This window comes from Coregonus clupeaformis, chromosome 28 (genome assembly GCF_020615455.1).
Source record: "Coregonus clupeaformis isolate EN_2021a chromosome 28, ASM2061545v1, whole genome shotgun sequence".
NCBI classification, from domain to species: Eukaryota; Metazoa; Chordata; class Actinopteri; order Salmoniformes; family Salmonidae; genus Coregonus; species Coregonus clupeaformis.
Window position 1 is genome coordinate 32,683,097 of NC_059219.1, and position 21,162 is coordinate 32,704,258.

The 21,162-nt window shown below is 43.8% G+C and overlaps 1 pseudogene; it reads left to right on the forward strand.

Moving 5' to 3' along the window:
• Nucleotides 1-295: 295 nt before the first annotated feature.
• LOC123481044 lies at nucleotides 296-19,796 on the forward strand (annotated as a pseudogene).
• Nucleotides 19,797-21,162: the final 1,366 nt, after the last annotated feature.

A 21,162-nucleotide genomic window follows, 5' to 3' on the forward strand; every position in this document is an offset into this window, starting at 1 on the left:
GCTTGTGTAGGGGACCAGTGTGGTTGCAGATGAGTGGACAGGTTTCTAATGTTTTAGAGGTTACTGATGCCACAATAATCATACTAACACACACCAAATACTACTAAGAGATAGCTCTGGGTCTAAGGAGATGAACTATGTAGTGTTTGAGATTATTTTTTAGTTTGAGACCTGTACAGGATGCAATTTAGGGAACATTGCATCTTTACAACGTTGGGTCACACAGGGATAATAAGGAAACAGCAGAAGAAAATTTAACTAAAATGACATTTTCATCTCTCCCTCTGTCTCTCAGAAAATTTGACAAAATGTGGAATAGGATTATTTTCTGTGGACTGGTGGTCTGTCTCATCTGCCTCACTGACCAGACTCAGGTAAGTACACAGTCAGTCAACACTGATTAACAGAGAAACATGTTATTCCTTTAAACCTGGGAGTAACCATTACTTATCTGCTGGTTTTGTACAGGGCCAGAAAACACCTTTAGTTGTTCAAGGTAAGTGTTCGTTTTTTTTTTTTTATCACTTACATTGGAAAGACAAGAGAAAACCATACTGCCTATTACAATATGTTCATGCATGAGCATGTGCGTTTCCTTGTTTCAGGGATAGATTGCACACAGATCAAAGCTCTCTCCCCTCCAGCCACCAGTGGAGTGTATGTCATTCAGCCTGCAGGGGTCAGATCTCCCTTTAAGGTATGGAAACAGCAAAATATTTAGGCCAGGTACTACATTTACTTTTCTCATTTGGTTACACAACCATACAGGGGCAGTAAAGCTTAGCTATGGAATGTTGAAGGTGTCGCCAGGCTTGCCAGAGTTACGGGAGTTCCACAGGGTTCCATTCTTGGATCGTTTTTGTTCACAACAAAACAATTTGTTGATTCAAAAGTACATTTTTATTGTATACAGGTGTATTGTGAGATGCTGGCGGACGGAGGCTGGACAGTCTTTCAAAGGCGCACCGGGGCAGAGGTTATTTTCAACAGGAAGTGGGCCGCGTACAAACAAGGCTTTGGGCTTCTACGGAGTAAGGAAGGGTCCCTCTGAGCACCTCACATTTCACCAGCAACTAATTTTTGTCTATAATCCTCATGTTTACGTCTAAGGCGGGTCGACCTGTGGGACTTTGAAGGGGGCACTGCCTTCGCTGAGTACAGTGACTTCCGTCTGGGCAGGGAGAATGAGGCCTACAAGCTGAACGTTGGAGCCTACAGGGGCAACGCAGGTAATGGTGAATTTCAACAGCACAAGGTGACAGTGGTCATATTATTTACTTCAGTGTTATAGTTATTTCACATTTGGTGGCAGCAATGGGACCTCTACACATCACATATATATGTCATATGGTATGTATGCTGGGTTGATATTCTTAAATGTTGTATGCCTTTGAAGTCAATACAATTAAGAGTGAATTAGAAGAAGGACTAATGTACTCTCTCTTCATCACTCCCTGTCTCTCCGTAGGTGATGCCATCCGTGGGAAATACGCCGGCATTGACCAGAATGGTTTTGGCTTCAGCACAACCGACAAGGACAATGATGGCTGCTCGCCCTGCATCTTTGGCGACATCGCCGAGAACACATGCAGCTTCTCGGAGGGAGGAGGAGGGTGGTGGTACAGCCGCTGTGGCTCTGCCAGCCTGAACGGCGACTGGCACCCCGCCGGCGAACACATCGGCTGGGCCTCCGGCCTCCACTGGGAGACCTGGAAAGGACCTGCCCCATACTCAGCCCGAGCCAGCCGCATGATGATCAAGTCTGTGTGAGGCCATGTCTCAATACATCTGAAATGGTTTCCTAGGCCTATGTCTCCTTTCCTTTATGACCACCGGTCTGAGAAGCACCTGGCAGTGTGGCACAGTAGTGGGCATGAGTAGAGGAAGCCATTAAAAGAACTGGAACACACACAGCTATGTGTTCCATGGAGTGATGCCTGCATGTCGTGCCATATTGCTTTAGCTTGAATGGTCTGTTTATTTGGGCATGTTGTCCAATCAACACACTGTATTTGCGCTTTTTCATCTATTTGTTTCTTCATGTTTTTGTTTATCCCATTCTCTTTGTTGTATTACATCATGATGCACAAATCAAAGCCAACATGTAAGTGACAGAAATAGAAAATATAGTTTTTTTTACACTTGACCATTTAAAGTCTAAAGTCCACCATGCTCAGAGCCACCATGTTTTCAGTGAAGAGAAAATACCTTGTGGAAGTTTTACTTGTTACACAGCAACAATTCTACAGATCTAACTTGTGAACTGTTTCATCACATAGTTTGGCATAATTTATATTCTAGAATGTTGATACTGTATGCATTTTTAAATATAATAACTTTTTTAACATTTCTTTAGCACAAACTTAGCCCATATTCAATCAAGTTCAGACACCATTATTTTTGCCCTGTAAACATGCTTGGATGCATGCATTCTATGGTGTGTGTTTATAGTGAAATAAAAGTTGTACTTACTGCATATTAAATCATTCGTGGTTTCTCATCCAGTAAATAGGTTTGTTTTTCTCCTACCCTAGAAGCCTGGTTTCTAACTTTGATTATGGATCTTTATCTTTGTTACACGTTGCTACATTAAGCCCAGGGCTCACTTGAAAAATCATAAAATATTTAATTTGTTTTTTTTATAAAGCCCTTATACATCAGCAGAGTGCACAAAGTGCTTATACCGAAACCCATCTTAAAATACCAAAGAGCAAGCAATGCAGATGTAGAAGCACTGTGGCTAGGAAAAACTCCCTAGAAAGACAGAAACCTAGAAAGAAACCTAGAGAGGAACCAGGCTCTGAGGGGTGGCCAGTCTTCTTCTGGCTGTGCCCGGTGGAGATAATAAGAGTACATGACCATTAAGGCCAAATCGTTCTCCAAGATGTTCAAACGTTCATAGATGACCAGCAGGGTCAAATAATAATCACAGTGGTTGTAGAGGGTGCAACAGGTAAGCACCTCAGGAGTATATGTCAGTTGGCAAAAAAAAAAAAAAAAAAAAAAGAGATCCCAATGTGACTGATCCAGGTTAAATAAAGGATCAATAAAATAAAAACAGATTACCAAATCAACGTACCCTGTTTTACCACAACACTTTGAACATGATGTAACATTTCAGAAAGGAAAAAAAAACAATAATAAGAAATTAGGCATTCAGGTAATTGCAGTTTCAAATGAATGCAGCCCACTTTCCCACCTGAAGTATTCTCACTCAACACACACACACACACCACAGGAGGTTGGTGACACTTTAATTGGGGAGGATGGGCTCGTGGTAATGACTGGAGCAGAATCAGTGGAATGGTATCAAATACATCAATCACATGGTTCCAGGTGTTTGATGCCATTCCATTCGCTCCGTTTTGGCCATTATTATGAGCCGTCCTCCCCTCAGCAGCATCCTGGCCACACACACCTCTTATATATTGTGACGTCACGAGAGGCTACACAGCTTTCAGCGGGATTGCTCAAGTAGTGCAAGGAGACAAGGTTCAAACAAAACAAGGATTTTATTATAGGTCTTGGGAACTTAACGAAAATATAACAAAATTCTGTTCTCTTGTGGCTCTTTAAGGGTTAGCAGTTCAGGGATGTCTCTTCCACATCCAAAATCATAATTCTCACTCGCTCAGATAACTTTTCCCCAGCCTTACTGTAGTCCACGTTGCAGCTAGTGGCCAACCCAGCAAAAAGTCCTTCCAAATGTCTCTCACGTATTTCCACAGGTGCATATATCCAAAGGTGAGTATTTCCCAAAGGTAAGTATCTCCAAATCCTTATATTCCTCATGGAAGTGGACGTGCAGCACTCTTGTCCTCCAGAGAGCCCAGGTTGGAGACTGTGTCTCTTCACCCCCCCAAACCTTCAGCTCATCAGCTCCTCATTTGTTTCAGCTGCGTGGGAAGATTGGCCATAGAGGGTTGGAGTTCCCGACCATACCAGCAGATGGAGCCATAGCTGTCTGGGTTTGCAGCCACCTCAGGGGGATGTAACGTCCCTCCAGGACACAGCCTCTCGTGACATCACACATCCCCCTCCCTCGGGACCGACGTCCTCGTCGGGGTAAAGGCAGCGAAGAAGGCATCACGCCGGGAGAGGGCGTCCGCATTGCCGTGGTGCTTGCCAGCCTGCTCTCTCTTCAACTCCTCCACCTCTAGGACCAGGGACTCAGCCTCCTGTTGTCTCTCCTTGAGTTTCTTACTGAACGCATCAGCCTTGGTTTTAGCAGAGTTTAGCTTCTGTTGAGCAGCTTTCAGTTCCTTCTCTCTCTCTGCCTCCGCATTCCATACCAACATGTTTCATGTTTCAATACCAACATGTTTCAAGCAGACCACCATAGTCCCCGTGCCCAAGAACTCTAAGATAACCTGCCTAAATGACTACCGACCCGTGGCACTGACGTCTGTAGCCATGAAGTGCTTTGAAAGACTGGTCATGGCTCACATCAACAGCATAATCCCAGAAACCCTAGACCCACTCCAATTTGCATACCGCCCCAACAGATCCACAGATGATGCAATCTCTATCGCACTCCACACTGCCCTTTCCCACCTGGACAAGAGGAACACCTACGTGAGAATGCTATTCATTGACTACAGCTCAGCATTCAACACCATAGTGCCCTCTAAGCTCATCACTAAGCTAAGGATCCTGGGACTAAACACCTCCCTCTGCAACTGGATCCTGGACTTCCTGACGGGCCGCCCCAGGTGGTAAGGGTAGGTAACAACACATCTGCCACACTGATCCTCAACACGGGGGGCCCCTCAGGGGTGCGTGCTCAGTCCCCTCCTGTACTCTCTGTTCACCCATGACTGCATGGCCAGGCACGACTCCAACACCATCATTAAGTTTGCCGACGACACAACAGTGGTAGGCCTGATCACCGACAACGATGAGACAGCCTATAGGGAGGAGGTCAGAGATCTGGCCGTGTGGTGCCAGGACAACAACCTCTCCCTCAACGTGACCAAGACAAAGGAGATGATTGTGGACTACAGGAAAAAAAAGAGGACTGAGCACGCCCCCATTCTCATCGACGGGGCTGTAGTGGAACAGGTTGAGAGCTTCAAGTTCCTTGGTGTCCACATCACCAACGAACTATCATGGTCCAAGCACACCAAGACAGTCGTGAAGAGGGCACGACAAAGCCTATTCCCCCTCAGGAGACTAAAAAGATTTGGCATGGGTCCTCAGATCCTCAAAAAATTCTACAGCTGCACCATCGAGAGCATCCTGACTGGTTGCATCACCGCCTGGTATGGCAACTGCTTGGCCTCTGACCGCAAGGCACTACAGAGGGTAGTGCGTACGGCCCAGTACATCACTGGGGCAAAGCTCCCTGCCATCCAAGACCTCTATACCAGGCGGTGTCAGAGGAAGGCCCTCAAAATTGTCAAAGACTCCAGCCACCCTAGTCATAGACTGTTCTCTCTGCTACCGCACGGCAAGCGGTACCGGAGTGCCAAGTCTAGGTCCAAAAGACTTCTCAACAGCTTCTACCCACAAGCCATAAGACTCCTGAACAGCTAATCATGGCTACCCGGACTATTTGCACTGCCCCCCACCCCATCCTTTTTACGCTGCTGCTACTCTGTTAAGTATTTATGCATAGTCACTTTAACTCTACCCACATGTACATATTACCTCAACTACCTCAACTAGCCGGTGCCCCCGCACATTGACTCTGCACCGTTACCCCCCTGTATATATAGCCTCCCTACTGTCACTTTATTTTACTTCTGCTCTTTGTTTTTCTCAACACTTTTTTTTTTTTGTTGTTGTTTTATTCTTACTTTTTTTGTTTAAAATAAACGCACTGTTGGTTAAGGGCTGTAAGTAAGCATTTCACTGTAATGTCTGCACTTGTTGTATTCGGCGCATGTGACCAATAAAATTTGATTTGATTTGATTTGATTTTGATTCTTCATCTTGTTCTCCAACACCTTGTACTTCTCCTCTGCCTTTTTCTGGACCTCCTTACTACTGCGCAGGGTCTCCTCACACTCCTCGATGGTCCTGCGCAGCCTCTCCAGCTCCTCCTGTTGCTTATGGAAGGAGCTCTGTTGGAGTTTAGCCTGGAGGATATCTAACTCTTCTGTCTTCATGTCTAACTGTTGCTTTAACAAACGATACCTCTCAGCGGTCCCCTTCAGACCAGACAGTTCTTTGTCCAGATTCTGTAGCTCCGTCTCTGTGTCGGTCTGGGCACCTGCCATCCCTATCAAAGCCCGGGCGGGAGTGAGTAACTCGGAGGATTGCACCGGAGCCTTCCCAGGATGAGTCTTGCCTCTCCGTTTCCGAGGTACTCGGGTTATCCTCTCCTGAGACTCTCTCCAGAGTGGGTAAAAGGCTGGGCAGTCTCGTCCAATTAGGACAGGGACGGGGAGGGAATCAACCACCCCCGCCGTCGTGTGTATGGTTCCCCGTGTGCTGGTCATTGTAAGTTCAGTAATGGGGTATTCTCTGGTGTCCCCATGGACACAGGAAACTGGGAGGACTTTCCCCGGGGTCAGACACGTTGGGCCCACCAAATCCTTACGCACCAGGGTGGCCCGGCTACCAGAATCCAGTAAGGCCTCCACATCATGGTGATTCACAGTTACCGGGCAGGTGGGGGGTCGATCTGGGCCGCCATCTACGACTCCCAAGAGCGAGGCAAAACGGTGTGTGGGTGCTGAGCTGGAGGACTCCGCAGTGGGCATAGGTTCATCGGCTGGTTTCCCACACTGCCAGGAGATATGTCCCATCTCCCCACACCGGTAACACTGTCGAGTTTCCCCCTCCTGGTGTACTCTTCTTGGACCCGCCTGGTTTCTGGCTCCCCCTGGAGCCGGGATAAGTCCTGACGTGGCTGGGTTCGAGACCTTGGGGTCCTTTGGACGGGTTCTTCCCATTTGTGGTGGGGCCGCCCTCCTGGGGTCTTTTCGGGACGCATTCAGCATCTCCGCTGTGGCCTGGTACTTTTCCACAGCTTCCACGGTCAGATCAGCCGTGGTCAAGGCCTGTTGACTGATGAACCGTTTTGCCTCATAAGGCAGGGCGCGTAGGTAACGATCCACCACAACGGTCTCCACCACCGCCGCTGCTGTATTCCTCTGCGGATCCAGCCATTTCCTTGCGATTCGGACAAGTTCATGCATCTGCGCCCGAGGAGGTTGGTCTGGTTGGAAGGTCCAACTGTGAAAGCGCTGGGCCATACCAAACTTTGTGAGTCCATATCTGCTGAGGATCTCAGACTTCAGGGCATCATAGTCAGTAACCTGGTCAGGGCCCAGGTCCCGGACAGCATTCAGCGATTCCCCGGTTAGAAAGGGGGCTAACAGACCAACCCACTGTTGCTTGGGCCAGGCTTCCCTAGTGGCCGTGGCCTCAAATGCATGCAGGTATGCCTCAATGTCATCGGTAGCTCCCATCTTAGATATAAAGTCACTTGCCTTTATTGGGCGGGTATTTTGGACCACCCTCTGTCTCTGCAACTGCAATTCCTCTGCCTTCAGAAGGTTGGCTTTCTTTTGCTCCTCCAAGAGAGCCACGTTTGCTTGCATCTGGGCTTGCTGGCCAGCAACAAGGGCTTTCAATATGTCCTCCATTTCAGTCGGCGGGGAGCCTACGGCCAACTTGGAAAACTGGGTGATCAAACCTTCGGTATCCTCCTCTGACATGCACTATTAACGCTTGAGCGTGCCTGTATTCTCCACCATCTGTGACGTCACGAGAGGCTACACAGCTTTCAGCGGGATTGCTCAAGTAGTGCAAGGAGACAAGGTTCAAACAAAACAAGGATTTTATTATAGGTCTTGGGAACTTAACGAAAATATAACAAAATTCTGTTCTCTTGTGGCTCTTTAAGGGTTAGCAGTTCAGGGATGTCTCTTCCACATCCAAAATCATAATTCTCACTCGCTCAGATAACTTTTCCCCAGCCTTACTGTAGTCCACGTTGCAGCTAGTGGCCAACCCAGCAAAAAGTCCTTCCAAATGTCTCTCACGTATTTCCACAGGTGCATATATCCAAAGGTGAGTATTTCCCAAAGGTAAGTATCTCCAAATCCTTATATTCCTCATGGAAGTGGACGTGCAGCACTCTTGTCCTCCAGAGAGCCCAGGTTGGAGACTGTGTCTCTTCACCCCCCCCAAACCTTCAGCTCATCAGCTCCTCATTTGTTTCAGCTGCGTGGGAAGATTGGCCATAGAGGGTTGGAGTTCCCGACCATACCAGCAGATGGAGCCATAGCTGTCTGGGTTTGCAGCCACCTCAGGGGGATGTAACGTCCCTCCAGGACACAGCCTCTCGTGACATCACAATATATATAATGTATTATATTGAGATATTAGCCCAGAATAACCCAGAATGAGAACTAAATGGACTAACAGACTGGGAACATTCTCAAGTGGTCATGTCTTGTGTCTTGACTTACCTTCCTGCTTTCTCTCCTCTTTCTCTTCCTTCTGGAAGACTTTACCATCTGGCTGCTCCTTCCATCACACAGTTGCACCTCCATCTCTCTTGATGATCTCTGCCTGTATCTAAAAACAACATGGACGACAAATGCTGTATAAAGATGTGATCCACAGAAAATTATCTGATGGCCATTTACTCATTCGTATAAGTGTTGTCACATGTCTGAGAGGTATTCTTTCACTTCATTGATTAGGCTACAGTAAAACGCTGTCAAAGAGCCGTAGCAAATCTATAGCAAAGATCCAAAGTTCCTCCCTGAAACTAATATTCCTGTTGATATTACACAGGTATTGTATTTTAATTATGGCTTTATAAGAAGGTTGTTTTGTATCTTTAATGTCGGCACTGGCTGTGTCCTTATGGTTGTGAATATCCTCCTTTCTTATTAGCCTTTGTTACATCACTACTGATACTAAAGGTAAAATGGCTGGATATGTTTTCATCAGCCTTCTATTACCTTTCATGTTCCTTCACAAAGGATAGGAAACGAGGACAGTACATCTATCTGGGAGGATTGGGACACAGACTGACTCCTGAAAACTCTTCTCTCACCTGCGCCAGAATTTGCTCTGAAACGGTCTTCTAAGTGTATCACATTCTCTGCCCTGCCATCAGTTGAGCCCTTCAGATTGCACTCCTGTCGACTTTGTGAGAAGATTAAGATTAAAATGTACGTATAGAAATTACATATATAATCCCTAGAATAGACAATGGGATCTTGCAACATGCCTAAAAAACTAATCAGATATGGTAAAACGTATCAAACAATGAATTTGTATATATATATCGTGATCTGTGGTTAGCATTAACCGTTCTAAAAACTACACTACTAGTTGTATCACTGGAATTGTATATTTAGGCAATAAGGTCCGAGGCGGTGTGTTATATTGGTCAATATACCACAGCTAACGGCTGTTCTTAGGCACGACGCAAAGGGGAGTGGTTATAGAGGGTGCAACAGATCAACACCTCAGGAGTAAATGTCAGTTGGCTTTTCATAGCCAAGCATTCAGATGTCCAGACAGCAGGCCCGAGAGCGAGAGTGAGAGAGAGAGAGAGAGAGAGAGAGAGAGAGAGAGAGAGAGAGAGAGAGAGAGAGAGAGAGAGAGAGAGAGAGAGAGAGAGAGAGAGAGAGGGTTGAAACAGCAGGTCCGGGACAAGGTAGCACCTCTGGTAAAACAGGTCAGGGTTCCATAGCCGCAGGTAGAAACACTAGAACTGGATCAGCAGCTCTACAAGATTGACTGGGGACAGGGACAGACAGGAGTTCTCAGGCCAGGTAGTCCTGAGGCATGGTCAGGTTCTCCAGGAGGGGGGTGGGGACATAAAGAGTATGCCTAAGATCACACAGTACAGCAGATAGGACAGACTGACCCTAGCCCACCGCCACATAGGGTAGCATAGATACTGGAGACTGAGACAGAGGGGGTTGGGGGACAATGTGGCCCAATCCAAAGTTACCCCTGGACAGGGCCAATCAGGCAGGATATAATCCCACCCACTTGGCCAAAGCACAGCCCCCACAAGGGATATCAACAGACCACTAACTTACTACACTGAGACAAGTATAGCTCACCAAGATCTCCCCCACCACACAAGCAGAGGAGGCGCAAAGCCAATATCACGTCAGTGACTCAATCCACTCACGTCGAGTATAGCCGTTAAAAAACTGGAACGACGTGGTGCGCCCTCCAAGGGATGGCAACGGTGAGCACGAGCAAGCCAGTGAGTTAGCCCCCTCAATAGGGTCAGAGGCAGAGAATCCCAGTGGAGAGTGGGGAGACAGCAAGGGTGGTTCGTCACTCCAGTGCCTTATTGTTGTTCGCCTTTGCACCTCTCGGCCAGACTATGCTCAATCATAGGACTTACTGAAGAGATGAGTCTTCAGTAAGTCTTCAGATGGGTCTTCAGTAAAGACTTAAAAGGTTGAGACAGAGTCTGCGTCTCTCACATGGATCGGCAGACCATTCCATGAAAGACGAGCTCTTTAGGAAAAGTCCTGCCTCCAGCTGCTTGCTTAGAAATTCTAGGAACAATAAGGAGGCCTGCATCTTGTGACTAAACTATGGTATTTCACGTAAACAAAAAAAATGTTTGGGATGAATGAGGAAGATGTGTTCAACACCAAAGAGTGCTCAATCAAAAATGTTGAACATAAGACAGGGGGCATTACAAGTGATATCAGTCTTGACTTTTGTACTAAGAGTTTTGTAAATATACCACTTACATTTGAAAAACGTGCCAACGTGATTGAAAAAAACTTATATATGCCATTTAGCAGAACATAATTGTATATACACTGAGTGTACAAAACATTGAGAACACCTTCCTATTATTGAGTTGCACCCCCTATTGCCCTCAGAACATGCCTCCATTCGTCGGGGCATGGACTCTACAGTGTCGAAAGCGTTCCGCAGGGATTCTGGCCCATGTTGACTCCAATGCTTCCCACAGTTGTGTCAAGTTGGCTGGATGTCCTTTGGGGGGTGGACCATTGTTGATACACATGGGAAACTGTTGAGTGTGAAAAACCCAGCAGTGTTGCAGTTCTTGGCACACTGAAACCAGTGCGCCTCGCACCTACTACTGTTATGATTTACCAGTATTAGAACCCAAATGCAGACAAGTACACCAAGCCAGAGAAGGTTTAACAGGTTTATTTAAAATGTTCAATAGTCCAGGTTTCCAATAATAGGGGAAGAGCAAGTCCAGGTTACAGGGAGGGTAACAGATCCAGGTCAGGGCAGGTGTGGTACCGTAATGTCCTAGTGTCCGTGGTGAGTCCAAAAGAGAGGTCCGGTAGTGGAGAGCAGGATGGTGGTGGCAGGAGTGAAGCGGAGGCAGGAGTCAGGTTCCAAATATCTGTGGCACAGGAGAAAAAGTAAATAGAACAGGCCAAAACACAAAGAGCAAAAATAAACAGGTTGAGTCGGCAGCGAGACTAACATGGTCGTCTTGACTATGATCTGACGATGAGTGGTAAGTTTGACCGGGTCTTAAAGGCTGAGGTGATTATGGTGAATGAGCTGCAGCTGGAACCCTGACTCCCGCACACCAGACTTCACTCCTGCAATCAAGGACAGACAGAGGGGAGGGAGAGAGCAGAGAGAGAGCTACCTAGCAGCAGTAGGCCTAACAACTACCAAATCCCGTTCAAAGGCACTTAAATATTTTGTCTTGCACATTCACCCTCTGAATGGCACACATACACAAACCATGTCTCAATTGTCTCAAGGCTTAAAAATAATTCTGTAACCTGTCTCCTCCCCTTCATCTACACTGATTGAAGTGGATTTAACAGGTGACATCAAAAAGGGATCATAGCTTTCACCTGTTATTTTGTGCAGTCAGTGTATATTGTAGCAATCCTCGCTATATTTACATTTACATTTTAGTCATTTAGCAGACGCTCTTATCCAGAGCGACTTACAGTTAGTGAATACATATTTTTTTTTTTTATACTGGCCCCCCGTGGGAAACAAACCCACAACCCTGGCGTTGCAAACGCCATGCTCTATCAACTGAGCTACATCCCTGCCGGCCATTCCCTCCCCTACCCTGGACAACGCTGGGCCAATTGTGCGCCGCCCATGAGTCTCCCGGTCGCGGCCGGCTGCGACAGAGCCTGGATTCGAAACAGGATCTCTAGTGGCACAGTTAGCACTGCGATGCAGTGCCTTAGACCACTGCGCCACTCAGGAGACGCTATATGAGCCACATTACAATTCCCACCATGTGGGTTAACACTATTGGCCTGATGAGTAGGGTGTTTGCAGGGATTGATGTTAACGTCTGAAAGGCAGTTGCTCGTTGGGCTACTCAGGAATATTTTTTGGTTGCCCAAAGATTATGATCACTTGACCCAAAATGTAAATTAGCTATTTATATGCAGAAATGCTATATACAGTATTGCCAGCCTTTCACCTACACATGGGGAGGAACCAGAAAGATCTGTTGTGGAACTATTTGTATTTTGGTTGTTGTCAGTACAAAATGTTCACAGAGCAGGCTCAACTTGCTCGACTTCCATAAATGCCATACATTTTCTCTTTCACTTAAAAAAATGGGGAGGATCGAGAAAAATCAGCTTTAGGCTGAAATTATTTATCACCTCAGAGCAGGCTCAACTAGCACGACTGCTCAGTTCACTTCCCCAGACAATAGGGGAACCCTTAATGTCAATCCCTGGTTCACATCCCTGCCCTGCTGTTTGCTACAATATCTTAAATGACAGTGTTTTTAATGAATTTGATTATATAATATTGAAGCCCATTCAAAACAGCATGGGAAAGGATATGGAAGTAAAGCGTAAGCGGGCATCACTTTCACAGTGAATATAAATCCCTGATTACACATGTAGGCGATATCATGGTGACGTTAGCTGGCTACACGCATGCGCAGAATCACGTGATCAGGTCTAACTGTCGTGTAACTTCTCCCTTAACCATTGCCCTAACCTTAAAGAGTGATTCCCTTTAAAAAGCAACAAATCCCTTTGAAAACGGCCTATGTAGCATTGATATGAGCAACAGAAAACACATGTGCCAATCGCCCTTTAACCAAGTTGAAGCGTTGGCTAAACTTCACCCGTGTGATTGTGTAATTGAAGTCATCATTTTGATAGGCTAATGTAATTATTTTGACGAGGCAAGTAAATTCTTGTCATAATTCAACGTTCCAAAATCCGACATTTGTGACCGTTGGACAAAGGTCTAGTATCGCAGTGAGTTGATAGTAAATACTCTTTGTGACAACTGTCAGTGACACAAGCAACAATGGAGGCAAACACATACTTAGAAAGGGAGTACTTTCCCTGGACCAGAATTGAAGGACGTTGACTTAAAACTAATTGCCATTAACTATCTTTAGATGGTAGGTCATCTGGTCTGGAGAAGCTCTGATCATGCAGCAGTAGGTGAGGTCTGACTCTCCAGTGCTCAGAATGGGATCCTACGAAGCAAGCCACATCTACTCGGGGTTTTCTAAAGCTAAACAGCTTCAGTTAGCTTCACATTCCAGTTCAGGCTTAATCTGTACTACGACCTCTAGCAGGCTTGTAAATGCGCTTTGTATGTCACCAGTGGTGTAAAGTACTTAAGTAAAAATATTTTAAAGTACTACTTAATTCGTTTTTTGGGGTATCTGTACTTTACTTTACTGTTGACACATGTCTTTTGGTCAACTTTTACTTTTACTTCACTACATTCCTAAAGAAAATAATATACTTTTTACTCCATACATTTTGCCAGACACCCAAAAGTACTCGTTACATTTTGCATGCTTAGCAGGACAGGAAAATGGTAAAATTCACGCACTTTTCAAGAGAACATCCCTGGTCATCCCTACTGCCTCTGATCTGGCGGACTCACTAAACACACATGCTTCGTTCGTAAATTATGTCTGAGTGTTGGAGTGTGCCCCTGGCTATCTGTAAATAAATAAAAAATACAAGAAAATGGTGCCTTCTGGTTTGCTTAATATAAGGAATGTGAACTAATTTATACTTTTACTTTTGATACTTAAATATATTTTAGCAATTACATTTACTTTTGATATGTAAGTATATTTAAAACCAAATACTTATAGACTTTTACTCAAGTAGTATTTTACTGGGTGACTTTCACTTTTACTTTAGTCATTTTCTATTAAGGTATCTTTACTTTTGACAATTGGGTACTTTTTCCACCACTGCATGTCGCACATGGCTATTCAAATGCTGAACTCTTCATTGAGACAATGTTAAAACATCAATCCATGGTCGAGTCAGTGCCACATTTTAATTTGTGCCGAAATCAAAATGAAAGAAAAAGTTATCTTGCAAATTCCAAGCTATGGTGTGAAATAGGCTTTTAGAAGTGCTATCTTAATTGTATTACTTATCGTTAATGGCGACTTTGGTGTGCTTATCAATGCACAACCACAAGCACTTTTTTCCCACTTCTATCAATAAAATAATTGTATTGTCATACAAAAGTGTTACTGTGCGTGAAGTTTAAAATGCATTCTGTCATTACTAAATGTGTAATGTGATATACTTTAACATTAATATTTTATAACACACAAAAAACATTTCACTGATAATGAAGGGGATGATGATGCAATCTTTGCAAGAGGGAGGGAGTCTGATTTCATTGGTCCTTAGCTCGCAGCTCAGTCATTTCATTCAGGGTAAGTGGAGTTAGCCGTGAGTTAGCCTGCCCCGGAGCATGCTAGTTCTGAAGGATTCGTTGCCATAGAAATATACCTGGCTAAAAGGTGAGCCACTTTCGTAAAACCGGTTATTCCGAGTTGCAGAGTTACCTCGCTAACACCTCAAACCTGCTTCGTAGGATACCCATCTGGTCACCTCTGAGACTGTGTTTGTCAGAGTGTGTCAGGACAAAACATTTTTTGGGTCCTGATACCTCCACTATGGGTTCAACGCATCGAAACCAATTACATTTTTCTGCTCCCGCAAGCATTACTCATGTCAGAGTTTTTCCAGAGCAGAGTCACAGAGGATCCATCCCGTACTAGAACATCTGAGTTGGACACTGATGATACAACTGTGGAAAGAACATCCACAGAGCAGAGTTAGAGAGGGAACTGATCGGTCTACAGCATAAACTGAGGTGTCCAAAAGTAATCAGATTACCAAAAATGTGTTACTTATTTCATGTAATCCAATGGATTACGTTACTAATTACTTTTATTGTCATGTAATCTGTAATCAGTAACTGATTACATTTTTCAAGTAATCCACCCAACCCTGATACATAAATAATACCATTTGAAACAATTGGCAACTGTTTTTGGGGTGAATAGGATGCATCTAAAGACATTAGAGAGATACACACATAAACACGTACTTTATTTGATTCCTTGCTCATTGGATTGTGCTGGATGTACTCTTGGCGGTTTGTAATTTCCTCTAAACTCCAGTATTGGAATGTTAAGAGTGTTTTCTTTGGGGCGGGGGCTGTGAGTAGCATAGCAACAGGGCTCACAGAGCCCACAATAACATTAGCACAAGCACATGGTGGGGCAGTGTTTTTTTGCAACAACATTAACTATATATCTGTCATCCTGTGAGGCAACTGACAACACTTGAAAAAAACAGAGGCCCACACACTGAATATGCTCCCAATTTACCACCTTTATTGACGACATTTAGATCGAACACGGATCTTCGTCAGGTCAAGCGACTGACAACCGTTACAGGAAACGTGGAGTGAGGGTATGTAGAGTAGGTGATGCTTGAGTCAATAAATACATTGGAGCGGCTGCGAATCCGACTTTACTGGACTTTTACGAGATTTTAGGATGATTGTGTGAAGTGTCACATTTTTGTCTCATGTAGACACAACTCAAAAACGCCACAAGGACAAATATGTGCTTTGATTGAAACAAAACACTGGTATGCTACAGTTTCTTAACACCATCTTCTCTAAATTTGCACGCTGTACATTACTAAAAAGATCTAAATGCATATTCCCATTTGAATGAAATGGTTGGAATGCAGATGCTGCATGGACATTTCACTGGTAAAACTTGAAGAATTATAGTTCACGATTGACAGTGACAAATGTGAAGGGAGGGTGACCACAACAATTTGTGTGTAAAGTAGAGGTAAAGAAACATATGCGCAGAACATGATACAGATCTTTCCAGGAGATCCAGAGGGGCGGAACAGGGGCGGAACAGGGGCGGAACGGCCGGTTACCTACGGATCCACACCCTTGGCATAAATAAATAGGCTTACACCCTCTCTGAATGAACTTTCAACTGACTGGGAGTAGACCATAGACCGTAAAGGAATACACAGGACAAGGTAGGTTTTCTCTACATGAACCACACACAGGCTTATTTCAAAATTGTGATTATAATAACTAACATAATATTTATCCTGTGTGAAATGTCTAATGATGGCAGCATAACAAAAAGTATATACTATAACTGTTTAATTTTCCCTTATTTGGTCAACCTGAATTTCAAGGGAACATGTATGGTGATCACTGTGTTGTGAATGGAGTGGGAATGGTTACGTTTCAGGTTCTCTGTGATAATGTTGTGATATTTGCCACTAGTTTGCTAAGATGAGTTGGACATTTCCTTATCAGTTTCCAAAATATATTAATTTTGGTGGGATTACAATAATAAAATTGTATGTCATATCAATGCTACCCATAAAAAGGAAAAAGCTGACAAATGTTAATCACTCCATCTTTTTCTCTCTCTCGCTATCAGAACTTAGGATAAAATGTGGATTAGGATATTTTTTTGTGGACTGGTGGTCTGTCTCATCTGCCTCACTGACCAGACTCAGGTAACAACACAGTCAGTCAACACTGATAAACAGAGAAACATATTATTCCTTTAAACCTGGGAGTAACCATTACTTATCTGCTGGTTTTGTACAGGGCCAGAAACCACCTTTAGTTGTTCAAAGTAAGTGTTCGTTTTTTTATTTGTTTAATTTGCATTGTAAACACAAGAGACAGCCATTCTTAACCTGTCCATTACCTTTTTCAATACCTTATTGTGTATGTGCATGTGTTTTTGCGTGTTTCAGGGATAGATTGCACACAAATCAAAATTCTCTCCCCCCGAGCCACCAGTGGAGTGTATGTCATTCAGCCTGCAGGAGTCACATCCCCCTTTAAGGTATGGAAACATCCAAATATTTAGGCCATGTACTATATCTACTGTTGTCATTTGGTTACACAACCACACAGGGGCAGTAAAGCTTAGCTACAGAATGTTGAAGGTGTCGCCAGGCTTGCCAGAGTTACTGGAGTTCCACAGGGTTTCATTCTTGGACTGTTTTTGTTCACAACAAAACAATTTGTTGATTCAAAAGTACATTTTTATTGTATACAGGTGTATTGTGAGATGCTGGCGGACGGAGGCTGGACAGTCTTTCAAATGCGCACCCGGGGCAGAGGTTCTTTTCAACAAGACGTGGGCTGAATACAAACAAGGCTTTGGGCATTTACAGAGTAAGGAAGGTTCCCTCTGAGCACCACATATTCCCCCAGCAACTGATACTGAGAACTGTGTAGTTTGCTGAGCCAATGTTAGACAATTGAAATACATTTTTGTCTATAATGCTCATGTTTACTTCTAAGTCAACTTATCATGGAGGGTTCCCGATACTGCAGTGCATTTACGTTGAGTACGTTTTCCTCAATTCAGTTCTCTTCCCTGTTGTTTCCTAGAGGACCACTGGCTGGGTCTGAGTAAGGTGTTTGCTCTAACCAAGGGGGGCAAGGGGCGGAGATCGACTATGAGGGTCGACCTGTGGGACTTTGAAAAGGGCACTGCATTCGCTGAGTACAGTGACTTCCGTCTGGGCACGGAGAAGGAGGCCTACAAGCTGAACGTTGGAGCCTACAGGGGCAATGCAGGTAACAATGAATTTCAACAGCACAAGGTGACAGTGGTCATATTATTTACTTCAGTGTTATAGTTTATTCACATTTGGTGGCAGCAATGGGACCTCTACACATCACATATATGTCATATGATATGTATGCTGGGTTGATATTCTTAAATGTTGTATGCCTTTGAAGTCAATACAATTAAGAGTGAATTAGAAGTAGGACTGATGTACTCTCTCTTCATCACTCCCTGTATCTCCGTAGGTGATGCCATTCGTGGGAAATACGCCGGCATTGACCAGAATGGTTTTGGCTTCAGCACAACCGACAAGGACAATGATGGCTGCTCGCCCTGCATCTTATTTTTTCGACATCGCCGTGAGCGCGTGCAGCTTCTTGGAAGGAGGAGGGTGGTGGTACAGCCGCTGTGGCTCCGCCAGCCTGAACGGTGACTGGCACCCCGCCGGCGAACACAACGACTGGATCTCCGGCCTCAAATGGCCGACCTGGAGAGGACCTGTCCCGTACTCGGTCCGAGCCAGCCGTATGATGATCAAGTCTGTTTGGGAGAAGGTTATTATAGCAAACTAAAACTTGAATCATGAAAAAACTATTTTGTAAACTGAAATAAAATAATGAACAAGCTCGTTTGAAAAACTAAAACTATGCTGAAACTATTATCTTTGTCTCCAAAAGAAACTTTAAAAAAACAAAAGAACATCATGAATTATGTTCAGTTGTATTTATAATTTTGGCCAAAAATCTAATTGGGTTTTCAAGCCTTTTTCTAATGGGGTTTTGACGTTTCTAAATCTGGCGGGTAAATGCTGCCAGGAGATTACGATGTCTCAGATAGGCCTAGCTTGTGCAACACTATCAAAAGCTAACAGAGAAAAAGCCACACATTTCTGTCCCTAACACTAAAACTTAAGCTGAAAATAAATTATATAAAAACGAAATAGCAATGTTTTTATAAAACTCAAACTAAATACAAACTAGTAAATCAGGTCTGAAAACTAACTGAAACTAACTGAAGCTAATGCCATGGCAAGCAAGGTAGGAATTAAGCTAGCTAGCCTGTTACGCTCGCGACGACGCTAACCGTTTAGCTATCTAGCTAACGTCAGCAAGCTAAATACAGTACATGCTCTGAGTCTGGTTGGCACTGGCAGAAGTATGGGGTAACTTTAGTTATAGCATGGTGAGAGTGAATTCAATTCTTCTAAATCTTGCTAGCTAGCTAGCTATATTAGCGAAGCCAGCTGCAGTCACATATTGGCTACCTAGCAACATAAAATCATTTCTATTTTCTGGAGGCATTGGAAACGCAATTTGAGCTAGCCCACAAAGGCCAGCCCAACCTGGGTTGACCTCAAAGTGCCAGTTAGCTTGGGTGCTTGACTCCCTTTACGAACGGACAATCTGACAAAGCTCTAAATTTAAGAACGCCCAGAGCGCACTCTGGCACTCCAGAGTGAATTTACGAACACACTATAAAGCCACAATGGTCAGGCTAATGTTTTCAGTGAAGACAAAATACTCTGTGGAAGTTTTATTTGTTACATTGCAACAATTCTACATATCTAACTTGTGAACAGTTTCATTACATAGTTTGACATAATTTATAATCTAGAATGTTGATATTGCATGCATTTGTTTAGCACACACTTAGCCCATATTCAATCAAACTCAGGCACCATTCTTTTTTAACTGTTAACATGCTATGAATCATGCTTTCAATGGTCTGTGTTTATGGTGAAATAATAGTTGTACTTATAGAATATTAAATAATTCATGGTTTCTCATCCCACAGTTAATGGGTTTGTTTTTGTCTTACCCTAGAAGCCTGTTTTCTAGCTTTGATTGAATGCGGATCTTTAGCTTTTTTTACACGTTGCTACAATAAGCACTAGGCTCACATGAAGAAGAGATGTAACTGATCCTGGTTAAATAAAGGGTACATAAAATAATTAAGGCGTTACCTTTGCTAAATTATGACTAACAAGACTATTTACCCTGTTGCAACTACCACAACCCTTTGAACATCATGTAACATTTCAGATAAAGCAGAACAATTACAAGAAATTGCCCATTGTCAATCAGTTGACTGCTGTTTCAAATGTTGCAGCCCACTTTGTCATCTCAATAAGCATTCCTGTGATTTCTTTACACAATGTCCTGAAGGGATAATCAGACACACACACACACACACACACACACGAAGAGGTATTGTAACATGTATTGCTATTGTTATTATGATGTGTTATATTGAGATATGAACCCAGAATAACCCAGAATGAGAACTAAATGGACTAACAGACTGGGAACATTCTCAAGTGGTCATGTCTTGTGTCTTGACTTACCTTCCTGCTTTCTCTCCTCTTTCTCTTCCTTCTGGAAGACTTTACCATCTGGCTGCTCCTTCCATCGCACAGTTGCACCTCCATCTCTCTTGATGATCTCTGCCTGTATCTAAAAACAACATGGATGACAAATGCTGTATAAAGATGTGATCCACAGAAAATTATCTGATGGCCATTTACTAATTCGTATAAGTGTTGTCACATGTCTGAGAGGTATTCTTTCACTTCATTGATTAGGCTACAGTACAACGCTGTCAAAGAGCCGTAGCAAATCTATAGCAAAGATCCAAAGTTCCTCCCTGAAACTAATATTCCTGTTGATATTACACAGGTATTGTATTTTAATTATGGCTTTATAAGAAGGTTGTTTTGTATCTTTAATGTCGGCACTGGCTGTGTCCTTATGGTTGTGAATATCCTCCTTTCTAATTAGCCTTTGTTACATCACTACTGATACTAAAGGTAAAATGGCTGGATATGTTTTCATCAGCCTTCTATTCCCTTTCATGTTCCTTCACAAAGGATAGGAAACGAGGACAGTACATCTATCTGGGAGGATTGGGACACAGACTGACTCCTGAAAACTCTTCTCTCACCTGCGCCAGAATTTGCTCTGAAACGGTCTTCTAAGTGTATCACATTCTCTGCCCTGCCATCAGTTGAGCCCTTCAGATTGCACTCCTGTCGACTTTGTGAGAAGATTAAGATTAAAATGTACGTATAGAGATTACATATATAATCCCTAGAATAGACAATGGGATCTTGCAACATGCCTAAAAAACTAATCAGATATGGTAAAACGTATCAAACAATGAATTTGTATATATATATCGTGATCTGTGGTTAGCATTAACCGTTCTAAAAACTACACTACTAGTTGTATCACTGGAATTGTATATTTAGGAAATAAGGTCCGAGGCGGTGTGTTATATTGGTCAATATACCACAGCTAACGGCTGTTCTTAGGCACGAC